This window comes from Bos taurus, unplaced genomic scaffold, assembly GCF_002263795.3.
Source record: "Bos taurus isolate L1 Dominette 01449 registration number 42190680 breed Hereford unplaced genomic scaffold, ARS-UCD2.0 Leftover_ScbfJmS_1274, whole genome shotgun sequence".
In the NCBI taxonomy this organism is placed as follows: domain Eukaryota; kingdom Metazoa; phylum Chordata; class Mammalia; order Artiodactyla; family Bovidae; genus Bos; species Bos taurus.
The window spans coordinates 113,186-131,405 of NW_020190379.1; the positions used below are offsets into that span (position 1 = coordinate 113,186).

The following is an 18,220-nucleotide window of genomic DNA, read 5'->3' on the forward strand; positions in this document are numbered from 1 at the left end:
ATTGCAAAGGGTTGGCTACAGTGAATAAAATAGCTGTTAAAAAATGAACACTAGGTGCCTACGGGGAAAGCTCAAGTCCTTTTCATTTCAAATATTTAGGAACAAAATTTTCATGCTAACATGAATTTTAGAATCCTAGGGCTGAAATTCTTTGCTCTGTAGAGAAGGAAACTGAGAGAGAAACTGAAGAATCTGCTCACATTCACAAAGCTTGGTAGTAGTAGGTATGGGGTAAGAATCTAACTTAATGATCTTTGATCACTGTAGATAATTTTCAGCTAACAGAAAATTTGTGTTCCAGAACTTTCCACCTTGGTTGTTTGATCCTGGAATGCATTTCTCCACTGAGTTGTAGGTACGATGGCTAGCTGGTTAGGTGGGTCCACAGTGTGGTATTTAAATCACAACATACATGAATTTGTACTAACGGTATCATGGAGCTGAGCCACAATGTGCAATGTATCACTCCAAGTTCTGTTTGAAGATGGCAGGAACACAGATTACCTTCTGTTTCTCAGAACCTTTTCCCAAGAATTTTGTAACCAGTGTAGTGGATGTTTGCTCATCTGCAGCTTTCTGGTTGTGGCTTTGATGGACTTGGACAAAAACTCTCATAGGGTGGGCTTTGAAGAAGTTGACAGAAAGGAGATATTCCTCTAGAAGCCAGGAGAAAGACACGGTGGGTGGGTGGAGTTTTCTGGTAGTCCAACTCCTAGAGACATTCTCAGGGCCCAGATTGACATTGCTTTAGTTTTCACTGGACCCAGAGACTGTCTGGTCTACTTCCCCAGTTAGTAAATTTGCCAGATTCAGAGAATAAAAGTACAGAATGCCCTGTGGAGTTTGCATTTCACATAAACAACATGTCTGAGATATACTAAAAAGCATGCGCTGATTATCTGAAATTGAGGCATCCTACATTTTATCTAGCAGCTCTACTAGCTACAGTCTTTTGTGACCCACTGTGGTAGCTTTCCCTTTTAGTCCAGTTCAAGCCCACTTTGATCTGTCCTTGAGATTTCAGCCTTCTGAAAATGCTGATTCATCCCATGTTGAGTGAACCTCAGGGTTATTTGCAAATCAGGTGTTTGTAAATAGGGAACTTCTATCCTTTCCCTTAATCCCACGTTCTAAAGGAATTTTTGTCAGGAGATACCCAGGTTTCCTGATTGCATGTAAGGGCTTGCAAGGAAGGCTCTCAGGGAGGAATCAGTGTCAGGGAAGGATCTAGAAGTATCTTTTACCTGAGGGCTGGGCATATACCTCTCCAAAGAAACACTTTGATGGGTAAAGAACCAGATTTCCTGAAAGTATAACAGTTATTTCTAATTACAGAGTCAGCCTTAAATGACCAAAATTCTATTTATGATCCAAATGGGATCTGCCGTCCAAATGCTCTGCCTCAAAGGAAGTTAGAGGCCATCAATAGTAGACAGTGGAAAGTAGGCAACTCAGAGCGTCAGCAGAGAAAAATTCAAGGTTAATTGGAATGAAAGAAATCCTCCAGCAATAGGTGGGCAAGTCCAGTCCAGGAGTTCAGAGTGCTGATCTGCTGCTTATTATGATTTCAGTGCTCTGAGGGGTGACGCTCCTAAAACTCCAGGGTTAGGGAGAGGTCATATTAATATTTCCTTTCCAGATTCCTTTCCCCTTCCTCCTAAACTCAAAAGACAACCACAGAGCACCATAGCTGGTAAACTGGGGAAAAGAAACAACTTCCTTCTACCTTTTCCCAAATACTCTTTATCCTTATACAAAGTCCTACATCTGTGTTTCATGAGCAGGGGAGTGAATACGGAAGAGGTTTGCTGGAGAATCCTTTACGGGGTAGGCGGGTGAGAAATGGACTAAGTCAATCATTTATCAGGGGAGACTTGGGAAGGTCTAAAAGCTTCCAAACGTGACAAACAACCCTGACTTCACAAGCAATGAGAACAATTACCCTTGAATCATTGGATAGCTTTAATTCCAGGACCAGACCACAGGACATGGATCAGTAAAGACTACATACCACTATCTCCGTCCGCAGGATTCCAGTTGAAATCATCTCCTATATCCTGTTTCCAGCCACAGATGCCATGGTCAAAGGTGCAGTCAACTGAGATATTTAAATCTGCTAAGAAAGGGATCATTCAGCATCATTTAGCAGATTAGGAAATGTTTTAACATTGGGAGCTTTGGAAGGCGTGGCCATGTTTGCAGTTGCTGTCAAGAGTTTAGGGAATTTGGGACTAAAAGATGCAAACTATTATCTATAGGATGGGTAAACAACAAAGTCCTACTGCATAGCACAGGGAACTATATTCAATATCCTATGACAAGCCATAATGGGAAAGAATGCAAACATAAATATATACCTATGAATGTATAACTGCATCACTCTGCTGTGCAGCAGAAACTAACACAACATTGTCAATCAAATATATTTCAATTAAAAAAAAGTTTAGCTAAGTATGGCCATCTTGGTATCCATTTTGTTTGGCCCTGCAATCTGTGAGGGCCTTAAACTGGCATTAGCCCTCACGCAAGTGCAAGCCCATGGAGTCACTTGTAAAAGTGAGTTCCTCATATGACTTTCCCAATGTCCCCTGTGATTGAAACCCTCTCCTGCTTCCCAGGGCCTTGTGTCTGCCTTAGATAAGACCCCCCTGAAGCTTACTAACACCCCAATGTTTTCATTGGAATCCATCAATGCAACCTTAGCCCAACAAGCCCAAAGCACTACACACACATGGACCCTCAGAGAGGCGTGTGCCCCATGTTCTGCCTGGACTTCCCTCTAGGGCCCCTGGAGGCCATGCCATGTCGTTCCCATGACCTGGAGTAATAAACTTGTCTATTTCAATTTATTTTGTGGTCTTTTGTTGAACCATCTGGCACCCAGGGGCTCCATCTAACAAATGTTCATTTAACAAATCCTAACAACTGCGTGGACTACAGGGTCAGCTAGAACAACCTTTGACCCAGTGCCTCCAGTTACTTTTATGTAGATTGGGGTCAGCAAACTAACATCCTGGCCCACTGCTTGTTCTTGCAAATAAAGTTTTATTGAAACACAGCAAGCCTATTCATTTACATATTGACTGTGGCTGCTTTTGAGCTGCAGTGATAGAGCTGACAGATGCAACAGAGAGTGTATGGTTCACAAAGCCTGAAATATTCAGCCTCTGGCCCTTTACAGAAAAAAGTCCTGACCTCTGATGTAGGTGTCAGAAATTACCACTGGGAAAAAGAGGGAAAGACTGAGAGGTTTCTGATTTGTAATGAATACCAGACTCTGGCTTGGAATGGGGGGCTTTTGCAGTTTATACTAAGAATAAAGGAAGGGCAAAGAAAGGGGAAAAGCTAAAGAGATAAAGGGGCAGCAACTGGTTGTTGACGCATTAATGATTTGCAAAGCATTTTCACGTACATTACATCATTTGATGTGGCTGCCACAAAAATTCTACAATCGTGACCATTTTCAAGAAAGTAAAACTGAGAGTCACAAATGATTTGACCAAGTCCCCCAAACACTGAGGGCTGGAACTAGACCTGACTCCTAAACTAGATTGGAATCCAGGCTGTCCATCTACATATATCTTAAGCCAGTACAAACACACAGGCCTCTTCTCTCACTTTCCTTTCTTCTTAACCCTTATTTTCCCCTATTCCAGAAAAGATGTTTTCAGTCTAACTTCTAAAATTAAAAGATGCCAGGTAATGCTTGCTTCCATTCTTCAATATTCTTTATGAGTGCTATTACTCCTAAAATATACTCACTCCTAATATATGTTCCTTACCTTTGTGTTTCAGATGGGATGATGTAGTTTTTCTTTGGACCAGAACCAGATCAACTTCACTTGCTTCATTCCCCTTAGGAGCTAACAATGAACACTTGATCAGTAAAAAAAGAAAATCCCTAAAGCCCCACATACTAAGAAGGTATGAATCAATGAACAAAGATGGTTTATCATATATGGCTTATCATACATAGCTGGCTATTTATAACCATGGGCTCCACATTCACAGATTCAACCAATGACAGGTTGAAAATATTTTTTTAAAAAATCCAGAAAGTTCCAAAGAGGAAATCTTGAATTTGCCTTGCATACGAGGAAACCATTTACACAGCATTTACATTGTATTAGGTCTTTTAAGTAATCTAGAGACTACTTAAAGTATAGGGGAGGATGTGTTTAGATTATATATGAATACTGCACCATTTTATATAAACCTTGAGCATCCATGGATTTTTGTGTCTGCGGGGGTTCCTGGGACCAATCCCCCAGGGATACCAAGGGACAGCTGTGTTCTACTTACAGAGTATGTTACAGCAGTGTTTCCCTAACATTTCCAAAGCATTCATATTGGTGCCAGTTTCTGCATCTAGAACATCTTTTTTGAAAGGTGCCCCCAGTGGACCTCATTAGGCATCACCTAACTAACCTAAACACAGCATATTAAAAAGCTGAGACATGACTTTGCTGACAAAGATCCATATGGTCAAAACTATGGTTTTTCCAGTAGTCATATATAGATGTAAGAGTTGGACCATAAAGAAGGCTGAGCACTGAAGAACGGATGCCTTCAAGCTGTGGTTTTGGAGAAGATTCTTGAGAGTCCCTTGGTCTGCAAGAATCAAACAAGTCAATCCTAAAGGAAATCAATCCTGAATAGTCATTGGAAGGATTGATGCTGAAGCTGAAGCTCCAATACTTGGGCCACCTGATGGGAAGAACTGACTCCTTAGAAAAGACCTTTATGCTGGGAAAGATTGAAGGCAGAATGAGAAGGGGACAACAGAGGATGAAACAGTTGGGTGGTATCACTGAGTCAATGGACATGAGTTTGAGAAGGCTCCAGGAGATGGTAGGACAGGGAAGCCTGGCATGCTGCAGGCCATGGGGTCACAAAGAGTTGGACACTACTGAGCAAGTGAACAACAATAACAATAACAATGGGGCGAGCACAGACAAGGCAAAATAGAGAGGGAGCAACAGATGCCTGGTGAGAATGGAAGGGAAAGTCCCAGGCTGGGTCAACATGGAAATCCCCCTGCAGGGGCCGAGGCTGATGATGGCTCTGTACAGTCACCGGTGACAATGGTGATTCTGTGGCTCATGTAGAAAACGGAAGCTTAAGCTCTATATATAGTGTTCCTCTATTTTACCTTTTAAAATTATAACCACACAACTCTGACATTCTCCTTTCACTGAGTGTGTCTGTAAAAAGTGCCTTCAAGAAGGAAAAAGGTAGAGCTTAGCAGATCTACCTGGGTGGGGCGGGATCTCTCTGGGGTTTAGGGGTGCGCTGCACCCACAGCTGGGCAACCAGATGACTGAGCTGGCAGGACAAGCAGGCTTCCTTGGTCAGGAGCAAGGAGGGGCTGCATCAAATAGGACACCTCCCAGGTAATTGGAAAGGGCTGACCTTGTGCATCCCACAGCAGCAAATGTGATTTTGTATCTGCAGAAGATGTTAGTTTCCAGACCGTATAGAGAACCTTGCTTCTTCAGATTTAAAGCTGACCCTATCTTACATAGGCTTCCCTGGTGGCTCAGACAGTAAAGAATCTGCCTGCAATGTGGGAGACCAGGGTTCGATCCCTGGGTTGGGAAGATTCCCTGGAGTAGGGATTGGCTACTCATTCCATAGGCAGAGGAGCCTGGCGGACTGCAGTCCATGGGGTGGTAAAGAGCTGGACACGACTGAGCGACTAACTGTCACACTTCACTTCACCGTCTTAGTTATGGCATCTTCCTCTTTCCTGTCATTTGCCAGGGAAAACTACAATTCACTTTTCATAAGATGCATAAATTAACAAAAGTCATACTTGATACTCACAGAACACATCTCCATGAAGGCTTTGCTCCTGTTGCACATGGTTCTCATCTCTTTTCTCATCCTCCAGCCTCTCTTTCTTTCTGTTTTCATTCCTCTTCTTTTCTCCGTGAGGGTTCCCATCTCTGGAAATGCTCTCTTCAGAGCTGAAGGGCTCCGAGTCAACCTTTGTGGTGGGCGTCCCTCTGGGTTCTGCGATGTTTTTCATTTTTACCTTCTTTCTCATGCTATTCTTGTGAGCAAGCAACTTCTTAATTCTGTCCTTGATGGTACCAGGTGCTCTGAGGAGTTCTTTCACAGAATTTCTGGGATAACTGAAACCAACAGTAAAAGAGAAGTTCCACATTGACCAATAATCAGATCTCTCACAAAAACGGAGCATTTAAAAAATGTCAAAGTGCAGTCAATGAATGCTTCCAGAATCAACACATATGAGGCTCAATCATCTGATATTTTAGAAAGAACTGCATTTGCATCTGTTTTAAGTGGTTCCAATGGTTACAGCAGGAATCTTAACTACCTTAATCGTTCAAAGACAAACCTTCGTTTTGCTTCATAAACTATGATGATGAAATACCTGCTCCTACTAAGCTGGGTTACAGATCACAATGTGATGAATTTCCAGAATCCTCTAATATTTCTGCTTTCACACTGGTATTTGTCAAAGCTACTCTTGCCCAGGGAGCCCTGTAATTTGTTTAAATGTGATGTTAAAAAATTATAGCTAGCATTATGTTGAACCATACGTACATTGCCTACAAGGAGCCATTTGTGACCTACAAAATGTTGACTTTTGATTCAGTGTACACATATCGTTGAATTTCTTCACCTCAACCAACTAGTATCAAAAGCTAAATGATTTTCCTTATTGATTATTTATAGAGAGGCATCTATATTTAGTTTTACATTCATTTCGTATTTCTCACCACTAAATTAAATTCTTTTTTAAAATGCATCTTTGTAATAGACTGACAGACATAGAAAGCAAATATATGATTACTAAAGGGGAAAGGGAAGGAGAGATAAAATAGGAGTTTGGGATTAACAGATACACACTACTACTATATGTAAAATAATCAATAAGGACCCTAGTATATAGCACAAATCCCTGGTCGGGGAACTAAGATTCCCACATGCTATGGAGCAACTAAGCCCACGTGCCACAACTAGAGACTCCGTGTTCTGCAATGAAAGATTCTGTATGCTGCAACTAAGATCTGACACAGCCAAATAAATAAATAAATGACAAGTTGACTTTAAAAAAATGCTAGGATAAAAAGAGGGCATTTATAAGGTTAAAATGGGTGAATACATGTCAATTACTAAGATCAGTGGCCAACATATATTGGGCCTGTGTTTACTATTATTTTTAGAATTCGTCACCAGAATATCGAAAATCTTCTACTAAGTTAAATTCTTTTCCAGATCATACCTCTTCTGCTTGTGTTATTACTGAAGGAAAAAGTATGGGAATGGCCTCGTTGTACTCACACCTATATTCTTGAATATGCTCTGTAAAATGTGAACTTCTAATGATTAAAGCTTATGTTCAATGACTAAAGAAGCTGCTTTCCAATGGGAGCCATGATTGAATTTTGGTAAAGAAGCCACTGTCACTATTACTCCTCCTATGTGTGCATGGTTATAGAGCATTTAATACATTCTGGGTTGGAGTTATGCCCTACACATGGATGCTTATTTATTATGTATGGATTATTTCATGTAATAGCCAAAACAGTATTAAAGGTCAGATACTATTATGAGCTTCCCAGGAGACATAAAAGACACAAGTTCAATCCCTGGGCTGGGAAGATCCCCTGGAGAAGAGCATGACAACCCACTCCAGTTGCCTGGAGAATCCCATGGACAGAAGAGCCTGGCAGGCTATAGTCCATAGTGTTGCAAAGAGTCTGATATGACTGAAGCAACTTAGCATGCACGCACACACTATTTTGAAGAGAGAAACTGAGATCCTGAAAGGTTAGTTTGCTCTCAGACCATAGGCAGTAGGCTAGGGAGCCAGGAATCAAGCCAAGGCAATTTGATTCCAGAAGCCATGCTCTTGGTAACTAAATGACACAGTGTCCTTTCTTAAATTGACTGTTACTAACCAAGTTTGGTAGTACTAGAGTTTTGATTTCCTTAGAATGACGTATAGCTGCTGTCAAACTAAGACCACATTATCTAATGGTGCATTATTAATACCCACATATTCCCTGGTGGCTCAGATGGTAAAGAATCTGCCTGCAATGCAGGAGACCCGGGTTTGATCCCTGGGTTGGGAAGATCCCCTAGAGAAGAGAATGGCTACCCACTCCAGTATTCTTGTCTGGAGAATTCCATGGACACAGGAGCCTGGTGGGCTACCATCCATGGGGTTGCAAAGAGTCAGATATGACTGAGAGACTAATACAAACACACACGTATAAGAGCAGTAAAAGAATACACACATCCACATTTAGGTTGCATTGTTCTTTGGATACAGATGGTGCATAAGGATAATTGACTAACTCCTCTTCTGTACTGCCATCTAAGGTCTGGACTTTTTCAAAAACAATACACTCATAATAAAAGCTACTTTATTATTATATACAAGCAGTTCACACAGATACAAATGTATTTTACAACACAGCATTTTATAATGCTGAACACTAATTAGATGTGATTCTCTCATTTTTCTATGACTTTTCTTTGCACGTAAGGGTGGATTTTGGTCATCCTTTAAGCAATGTTTGTTAAGACGTTAAGATCAATTTTCAAAAGAGACATGGCTGTTTATTTTACAGAGAATCAATCAAAGCAGAATGGAAAGGACTGGGCAAATAACATAGTGAGTGACCCGAAGATAGTTTTCTTCTGTAAATAAACATTTTGGCAAAAGACTAGAGAAATGATTCTGCTGCAGAATGGACAGCAACAAAATTAATGATTTTTCAGATATCAAACAGAACATTGTGATAAGTTTGAGGTTTTGAAGAATCAAGAAAAATTTGTTTTAAACTGCTCCCCTAAATAAGCTTAGAGTTGGATGACCAAAGAAAAGAAAAGTTTTCTTAGCATAAGAAATGTTTAGGTTGACCAAAATAACAAACAGCTCATTAACAAACAGCTCATGCAACTCTATGTCAAAAAAAACAAAAACAAAACAAGCCAATCAGAAAAATGGACATTTCTTAAAAGAAGACATGCAGATGGCCAAAAACCACATGAGAAGATGCTCAACATCACTAATTATCAGAGAAATGCAATCAAAACTACAACGAGGTATCACCTCATATCAGTCAGAATGTCCATCATCAAAAAGTCCACAAACAGTAAATGCTGGAGAGGGTGTGGAGGGAAGGGAAGCCTCCTATACTGTTGGTGGCAATGTAAATTGATACACCACTGTGGAGAACAGTATGGAGAGTACTTTAAGAACTACAAACAGAACTACCATATGATCCTGCAATCCCACTCCTGAGCATGTATCCAGAGAAAACTGTAATTCAAAAATATACATGCACTGCTAAGCTCATAGCACTATTTACAACAGCCAAGACATGAAAACAACCTAAATGCCCATCAACAGAGGGATGCATAAAGAAGAGGTGGCACATATATACAATGGAAAACTACTCAGCCACACAAAAGAACACAGCAATGCCATTGGCAGCAACATGGATGGACCAAGAGATGATCATACTAAGTGAAGTCAGTCAGGTAGGGGAAGACAAATTTCATATGATAGTACTTATACGTGGAATCTAATTTTAAAAAGTGATACAAATGACCTTATTTACAAAACAGAAACAGACTCACATATTTCAAAAACAAATCTATGGTTATCAAAGGGGAAAGGTGGAGGGGTGGATAAATTAGGAGGCTGAGATTAACATACACTCACTACTATATATATATATATATATATATATATATACACACACACACACACACACACACACATATATACCTGAGTCACTTTGCTGTACACCTGCAACTAACACAACATTGTACACAAACTATACTTCAGTAAAATTTAAAGACTGTTTGGGTTGATGGGGGATTTACAATCTCTAAACACTGGGCTACAATAACAAAAAACATGGGTTGCAAACAGCTACCCACTTGCTCGCTTAAAAACAGTGCCTTCATTTGGACGTTGGTGACACACTGTTGTTTCAAGAGGGAGCCAGTGATTAAGAAGGAAGCACTCCAGGTCTGTTTTGGCCAGTTCTTCCTAATCTCTGTGATTCTTTGGTCTGGGGACAGGGATGAGTACGTGGAGGTGAGTTGAGTTGCTCCCTTACTGACACAAGTGTTTTTCCAGTGAACCTTTTTTCTCTATGCACAGCATTTTTCTGCATTTATTTTTACAGGATTTCAGAGTCAGGAGGAGCTAGACCTTAATGAATATGATTGAAACTGTGCTAATAACAGTCTGAGCCAGAGCTAACTTTATTGAGCATCTACTATGTGCCTGGCCGAACTAAGCTCTCTGTCTATACTACCTCATTCAAGTCTCAATGAACCTATGAGAGAAGTATTGGGAGGAATGTGGGGGCCCCCAAACATAACCCAAGATAAGGATTTAGGTGCAGGTGGTTTACTTAACAGGTGATTCCAGGAGGCGGAAGAGGGGTAAGAGGGACAGTGAGACAGGAAGGGAGGAGAGTCAAAAATGGTGCCTCGATGGACAGGTAATCACTGTGGGTGTCGAGGGACATCTGGGAACCAGCACAGAACCCACCTCAGAGCTGTCCCGCTGCACGGGGGAGGCTAGGGGATTGAGGTGTAGATCCTCGGCCCCCACGGCTTGAGGACTGACTATCCTTGGGGGTGAGAATTTGGGGCTTTAGCTCTGGGAGGAAGGCGCAAGGCCAAAATGCAGGCAGAGTCCACTGCACTGGGGCTTGGGACATGCACAGAACTGTCCCCCACCTCACTGGAGTCAGGGGTCTCCAAGGGATGGTGGCCTGGCCCCTTCTGAGGACTCGCTAAAGGGCCACCACGGGGCCCATTTCAGATAGAAAGACACTGAGTTTAGAGAGGTGGAGCACCTGGCCAAAGACCACAGGCAGCACGGGGTACAGCTCAGATTCAAATTCAGGCCTTCCTAGCCCTAAGCTGGGCTGTCGACCAGACGACCTGAGACCAGCGAGGCCAGAATGGACATGTGCAAAGTTGGTGGCATGAGGGAGCCCTTGACCACTGATCCTGTGTGGAAGGTTTACTGATTCCATCCCTTCTCTGCAGGTCTTTCAAAATTATGGCATCTTTCCCGCCATCCCACCTACCCATGCACATCCCTGCACAGGAAGCCAGTCTCTCAGCCTTTCTTTGAATAAAGTTCCAGAAGGACACCATGGGCACGTCTACACAGAGGGATGGAAACCACAGCAACAAGCTACTGGAGACCGAGGAGTCGCTGAATCCCATCTCTAACCAAAGCGGGGGCCCTCCTGGAGGCCATGGTCCCCACTCCACAGGTTCTCTTCACTCTGAGATCCCTGATGGGGAAATTTGTCAGAGAGAATGCAGTCCCGCCCTTGGCCTACTTCGGCTATGGGAAAGCACTTTTACTTTTGTTGTTGTTCAGTCGCTCAGTCATGTCCGACTCCTTGTGACCCCATGGACTGCAGCACACCAGGCCTCGCTTCCATCACCAACTCCTGGAGTTTGCTCAAACTCATGTCCATTGAGTCGGGGATGCCATCTATCCACCGCATTCTCTGTCGTCCCCTTCTCCTCCTGCCTCTAATCTTTCCCAGAATCAGGGTCTTTTCCAGTGAGTTGGCTTTTTTACTTTACATTCCTCAAAATATTGACAGGCACTGTGTCTGCTTTTCCACACCTTTTTTTTTTTTTTTTCTTCCAGGTTAAATGCTGCCCAGTTCTTTTGGCAGTTCTTCACAGAATGTGATTTCTTCATTGCTTATACTTCATCTTCATTGCTTATACTCTTGTGTACATCATTTCATCCAGTGCTGCTGGGGTATGATGAATCTTTTATGAGTGTGGTGCTCAGAGTCCATCATGGTGTGTGGGCTGTTTATTTTTGCCATCACTGAGTTCAGCTCTGTCGTCATCAGGAGTATCAGCCAGGTGGGGGTACAGGATGCGATACAGGTCAAGGGCCGACTTACAGCCATATTTATTGGAATATGTGGCTATGCTCCTAAGGCATCTATGAGAGAGTAGAGTCAGGGTGGCCAATAAGTCTTGGCACACAATGAGCCAATGCTAAAAGGGACATGATCAAAGGATAAGCCCAGGTGACTAAACAGAGTGGGACATGGTTGGTCAGGCACGTGACTGACCTATGATCTTTGCTGGCTGGTCTTGGAAGATATTCCGGGTGCTCACCATGATTTCTAGTTTTCTTCTCTTTCAGGATGCGTGACAGAATTAGATATATTTCTCCCCTGCTTCCAAGCTTAATCATGATCATCCACACTTCTTTAACTGCTGTGATGAACCCTCAGCCTCGGATTGACACCATGGTACCATAAGACAGTGGGACCTCTGTCAGCCTGCATTCCTAAGTGACAATGTGGACAAGAAACTCCCTGACAACTCTCTCTGGGTATAGCACAAGTGGCAAAAGAAACTGTGATTATTGGTGCAGCTTCTGACAGCAGTGATGTTTTCATTGAATGTTTCAGAGTTTACCAGCTGAGCATTAAAGAATTCATCAGCCAAAACCATGAGACTTGACTCAACTTTAAAAAAAAAAAAAAAGTGAATAGAGGCTTGAGGAGGATGACAAAGGGAGGTTCGCTTCATTGTACTTTTTTTTTCAGTTATACGTTCTGAAAAAAGTCCTGACTCATATGGTTAAAAACCTTCTCCGGTTCTAAGCCACTGACTCTTCAGGAATGTTTGGTATTGCCCCATAACCGAGCCTGTCCTGACTGATACATTTGCTCAGTGTCATCGTCCTCAAATTTTATTTTCAGTATTTGAAAACATGTCGTGAGCAGAAGAACCTTCAGAATCCTTGTGGTGCTTTAATTGCAGCGCCTACAACTTCTGTGAGAACAGGAGGTGTGGTCTGATTAGCTGAGAAGACCAGTCGGAGGCAGAGTTAAGTTCCCAAACACTATATGCAGGCATCCTGCTCCCCTTCTGCTCCCAACACACCAGAGAGGAAGGAGCAGAGAGAAGGAAGGGAGGAAGGAGACAAGGAGCAAATGCTTTATAGGGAAGAGCGAAGATGTGGTGACCAAGTGTACTTACGGGCACACTGCAGTCCGCTGCCTTTATACCCCTGCTTGCACTTGTACTTGAAGGATCCTTGGGTATTGAGGCAATTGGCATGGAGGCTGCACGTGTGGGTATTCTCAGCACATTCATTTATATCTGAAAATGTGAACAGTCGCAAGAATCATCTTGTGGTAACAGCACTTGCTGAAAGACTATCCCCTGAACTTGAGTAACTCCAGGGCCAACCACTCCACCCAGCCAGTGAACCCTGTGTGGCCAGGGGAGCTCAGAAGAGCCGAGGATGCCTGGCACCTTGGCCCAAAGCCCTGGCTTTGCTTGCTGCCCGGTATGGAGGGAGGGTGTCTGCAGCTCACCTCCCCCACAGAAACCTCCTCTCCTGCTTATCAAGGCTCCTGACATCTCTTAGTTGTTCAGGCTTGATTGCATAACATTGTCATCAGCCAAACTTACCACTAAATAACAATATCAGAAAGTAAATTCTATACATGGAAGGGATTGGGAACTCCTTGCCCACAAAGAACAAGACGGGCTAGGAAGCACTGACATCATTTGAAAAACGTGAACCTTTTGTTCACAGGCTGCCAGGAGCAGGGGTTAGGCCGGTCTGAGCTCATCTGTTGGGTTTAGACTCAGAAAGTTTACTGAATTCCACCCATGTGACAACTTCCTTGGCCTTCTTTTCCCTCCTGCTTTTTTGCTATACTTCTCCAGGGCTTCCCATGGGCACTTATGGTGAACAACCCACCTGCCAATGCAGGAGACATGGGTTGGATTTTTGGGTTGGGAAGATCCCTGGAGAAGGAAATGGCAACCCACTCCAGTATTCTTGCCTGGGGAATATGCACACAAAACAGGCTATTGTTTGCTTGTTTAATTAATTAATTTCTTTATGGCCATGCCATGTGGTATGTGGGATCCTAGCTAGCTGACCAGGGATTGAATCTGTGCCACCCTGCACGTGAAGTGCAGAGTCTTAACCACAGGACCACCGGGAGGTCCCCTAGGCTATTGTTTTTACCTCAGCCACAAGGGGGCTCAGATGCTGATCTTAATCACTTGTTAAATCACAAAGATTTGCTTCCTTTGACAGCTCCCCGTGTGGACTCCCACCCTGTCCTGTGGCATCTCCCTCTAGGTCTCAGGAAACAGGCTCCAACTCTGTGACACAGTCTGGAGATGGACCCCAGAGATGGTGGGTTCTGGAGCATCTTGGAGGATCCCAGCTCACAAGAAGTGGGGATGTTACAAGCCAGGATTAGGATGGCCTTTAGGCTTGAGGGAAGAGCTATGGAGGCTTCATACAATGTGTTCAAAACCCAGGAATGGATATTTCCCCAACACAATTACACAGGACACGTCCTGGTCAGCTCTGAGCTTAGGGTGGAAAGAAACCCTACTTTCCCCGCTGCTGTCAGCTTTCCGTGTTACGCACACATGTGTGTCATGGGCACGTTATGTAAACAGGAATCCCCAGGGGGCCGAGATGTCTGCAGGACCAGCCCCATCCATGCTCTATCAAGGGCAATGGGAAGCCGTGCAAGGGCTCCCCAAACACCCCACTTCACTTGCTCATTGAGACTTGGAATTCCTTCCCTAAGGGACAGGATTTCTGATTTCACCCGTATCGGGCCGAGAGCTGAGTGAATACCTCAGTCTTATCATAGAGTCATCTTGATGACACCAGAAAGCGAACATCTTAGGGGACATAGAGCTGGAACCATGGAAGGGTTGAAGGAGGAGTGAGGAAAGAGAACATTGCACCTCCTTCATTCATTTTTCTAAAGCCACTCCTGAGGAAGACTTAGGCAAGGGCCACTGAGGTCAAGATTAAGCAGGACTTGTTATTCCTCCTTTTATCAAATATAAATATGCTTCACTGTCCTCATTTTCAGGGCTTCCCAGGTGGTGCTAGTGGTAAAGAAGCCACCTGCCAATGCAGGAGACATAAGAGATGTGGGTTCGATCCCTGGGTTGGGGAGATCCTCTGGAAGGGGAAATGGTGACCCATGCCAGTATTTTTGCCTGGAGAATCCCAATGGACAGAGGAGCCTGGAGGGCCACGGTCCATAGGGTCACAAAGAGTTGGACACAACTGAAGTAACAGCACTTTTAGTTATACCTGGAAATAGAACCAAAAATATAAACAAAAGGAAACCAATCAATTTTTTTCAAAAAACCCACAAAAATCATCTCAAGCTATTTATCTCCATAATAGAGCTACAGAGACTGCGAATCCTTTACATTAAACTTTGATGAACCTGGCTTCATGTAATTCATGTCATCAGAGTTCCCAAATGACAAAATTTAGAAAAATATAGCTTTCTTTGTGTTGTTAAGCTGGTCAGTACAGTAGATGGTTCAACTAATAGACTGAACTGATGTATAAATACCTGTTAAAAAGCCTCTAGGTTTCTTACCTACACAGTCGTACTGGCCACTGATATATTTCAGTTTGAATCCAACATGACATTTGCAATAGTAGCTTCCAAATGTGTTCACACATCTTCGATTGTAGGGGCAGAAGGCTTTATCAGAGACACATTCATTGATGTCTAGGATGGAGAACCAGGACACGTCAGACACACCAAGAAAGCACCCTCCCTCCAGCACATTCTTGTGCCTGCACCCAGAGCACACAGCTCGCACACACACGTGTGGTTTCTTCACTGGAAAACTGATTATTCTGCTACCAACATCTTATCCTACGGGAAGAGTTCTAGATCCCCGAGGCACATTCACTGGATTTCTATCACTTTGTACAGCTTATTTTAGAGGTATTATCTTGCTGTAATGGCATTACTTCTATTCACATTTTCTCTTTCATTAAGCCCTGCCTTTTCTGGGGCAGGGAACATACGGCTGGCACTTGGTACACAGACACTCCATTTTGCTGAAGGAATTAATATTCTTCCAGCTATGGATATTGCATGGCAAACCTAATACACAAACATTCAAAGCTTGCATTTTACAAAAGAATTATTTCATTAGCAACAGCCTCCAAATCCTGTCATATTGTCCCAAATCAGAAACACAGTATCTAAAGAATGTACTGATACATAAATGGTGGGTCAAGTGGAATGAAGCCATGATGCAACTTAGGAGACAAGAGGCTTCCTTCCTTTGCTACCATGGAAAGTCACATCACAGAGGGGCTGACAGCTATGCTGACCAAACCATTAAGACTCAGACTTTGCCTTAACTTTCAGATGTCAAATCAAGTAAATTTGGAACCATCATTATTTTGAAACAGTGGTTAAACAAGAAATTTGGTGCTGGCTTATTGTTCTTTTTGCATTCTTGATATAATTAACGAGTAAGTATTGGATTGACCAAAATTATTTTTCAGGGATCACTTTCATGTACATCAAGTTCCTCCTCCAATGCAAATGGCACTAGACAAATCAAAGAGGTGGGTGAACACTTGGATTCATTTGGTCAAGAATTAGCCTTGACATAAATCTGATTTTACTGAAGAGCATTAAACCCTATGAACTGAAGTAAATATTTGCCTGCTCTCAAAGAGCAGAACCAAAATTTTAATTTATACAGACTTCTATTAAAGTGGTTAACTGATTTAGGATCTATTTGAGTGAGATTTCTAAATGTGGTTTATCAAGTTATGTATCAATACATTTACGGTAAATAAACACCAACGACTTCAACTGAAAAATATTTCTATTGTAGTCCAGAAGTTAGAATATTAAATCATAGTGCTATTTGCTTGCTTCCATCAAAAGAGATTAAGAACTCTTTCAACATTCTGTTTGGTTTGACATCCCATATTAATGCTATGTGTTAACTTGGTCATAATATTATCTATCTTTAGTGCAATATAGTTAAATACACTAAGAGTATATACAACTTGGTAGTTGAAGTAAAAAGTGCAGGGTAAATACACAAAAATAAAATTACTTGTATTTTTTTCCATTATGGCATCAGGCAACCCAACAAATTATAGAAAAGTGTTTCCTCTAGCACAGCAAAGTGCATCTAAAACATTCGTGCTATAAATGTTGTCATGGAAATGGACATAAATATGTCATTTCAGGAACTTTCAATGTCTAGTCAACAAGTAGGTTGTGACGGATGAAAAAGGAGAAATGAAGTAAAGGGAGAAGTCAGGGGAGGAGGTAGCTCCAGATACTCTACCTAGACAAGCTCTTCCATTGGGGGCCAAGCGGAGGCCTGGAGATGGACACAGACAGCGTGGCCCCTCTTCCGTGTCTTTACAGCCGTACTGGCAGTTGGTCATGTCACACGTCCTAAAGTCTGTGAAAAGAGGCACGGGTTAGCCTTTTCCCCAGGAGATGATAAAAAATGCTCACTAAGGAAAGATCCCTGACCTCTGAGATATGAAATGTAACACGTGGAATGGCATCAGAGGATAAGCTTCATCATCTGAGTCCCAGATGGAGATCCAAATGGAATCTGTGCAGGGGTCGTGTCTTGTTGGCCCCCTGGTTGATTCTGTTAGCCAATGCATTGCACCTGACTGTCTTTAGGCAGAGCATGCACCCCTCAGTCACCAAAGATGGCATCTCTCTCTCTTCCTATACAAGATCCTTTACGTCACCTGACTGGTCTCTACTATTGGCTGAAATGCAACCTCTGATAGAGATGATTCATTTGAATAAATAGGGTAAAAAAATGCCAATTCTACCCATCTGTCCATTCATATCTAGCCTCCTTGAGAGTCACTGAAATCATTAAACCTTGTCTTTTAGGTGCATGTATTAAAACACGCAGCAGATAATGCTGATCAGCTACCCAAAAGCCATTCCCATTACTGAGGCTGAAAAGCCAGTTACACATCTCTTTCCTAGCTTCCCATGCAACAACAAGGGAGTGGCCATATGATTCAGTTATAGCCAAAGAGATAATAAGATAAGTCTGTTGGAGTTTCTGGAAAAGATCCTGCTGCATGACAAAACAGATGGACACAAAAGAGGCGTTTGTTTCCTAGCATCTCTCCTTTTCCCTTTGTCTTGCCTACCTTTGATGTGTGTGTGATATCTGGAGCTAGGGCAGCCATATTGTGACCACAAGGCCACAAGCATGAGGATGAAATCAATACCCTGAAGATGGCAGAGGCCCCCCTGAAGTCCTTGCTGACCTGTTCTGGAACTGCTTGCCTCCAGCTTTTAAAAGTAAAGATAATTTAGTTCGATTTTTCTGTCACTCATTGCTAAAT

The 18,220-nt window shown here is 42.6% G+C and overlaps 1 pseudogene; it reads right to left on the reverse strand.

Annotated features, from left to right (window-relative positions):
- The window catches only part of LOC104968405 (epidermal growth factor-like protein 6), a 29,334-nt pseudogene that overhangs the window by 5,321 nt on the left and 5,793 nt on the right, over window positions 1-18,220 (reverse strand).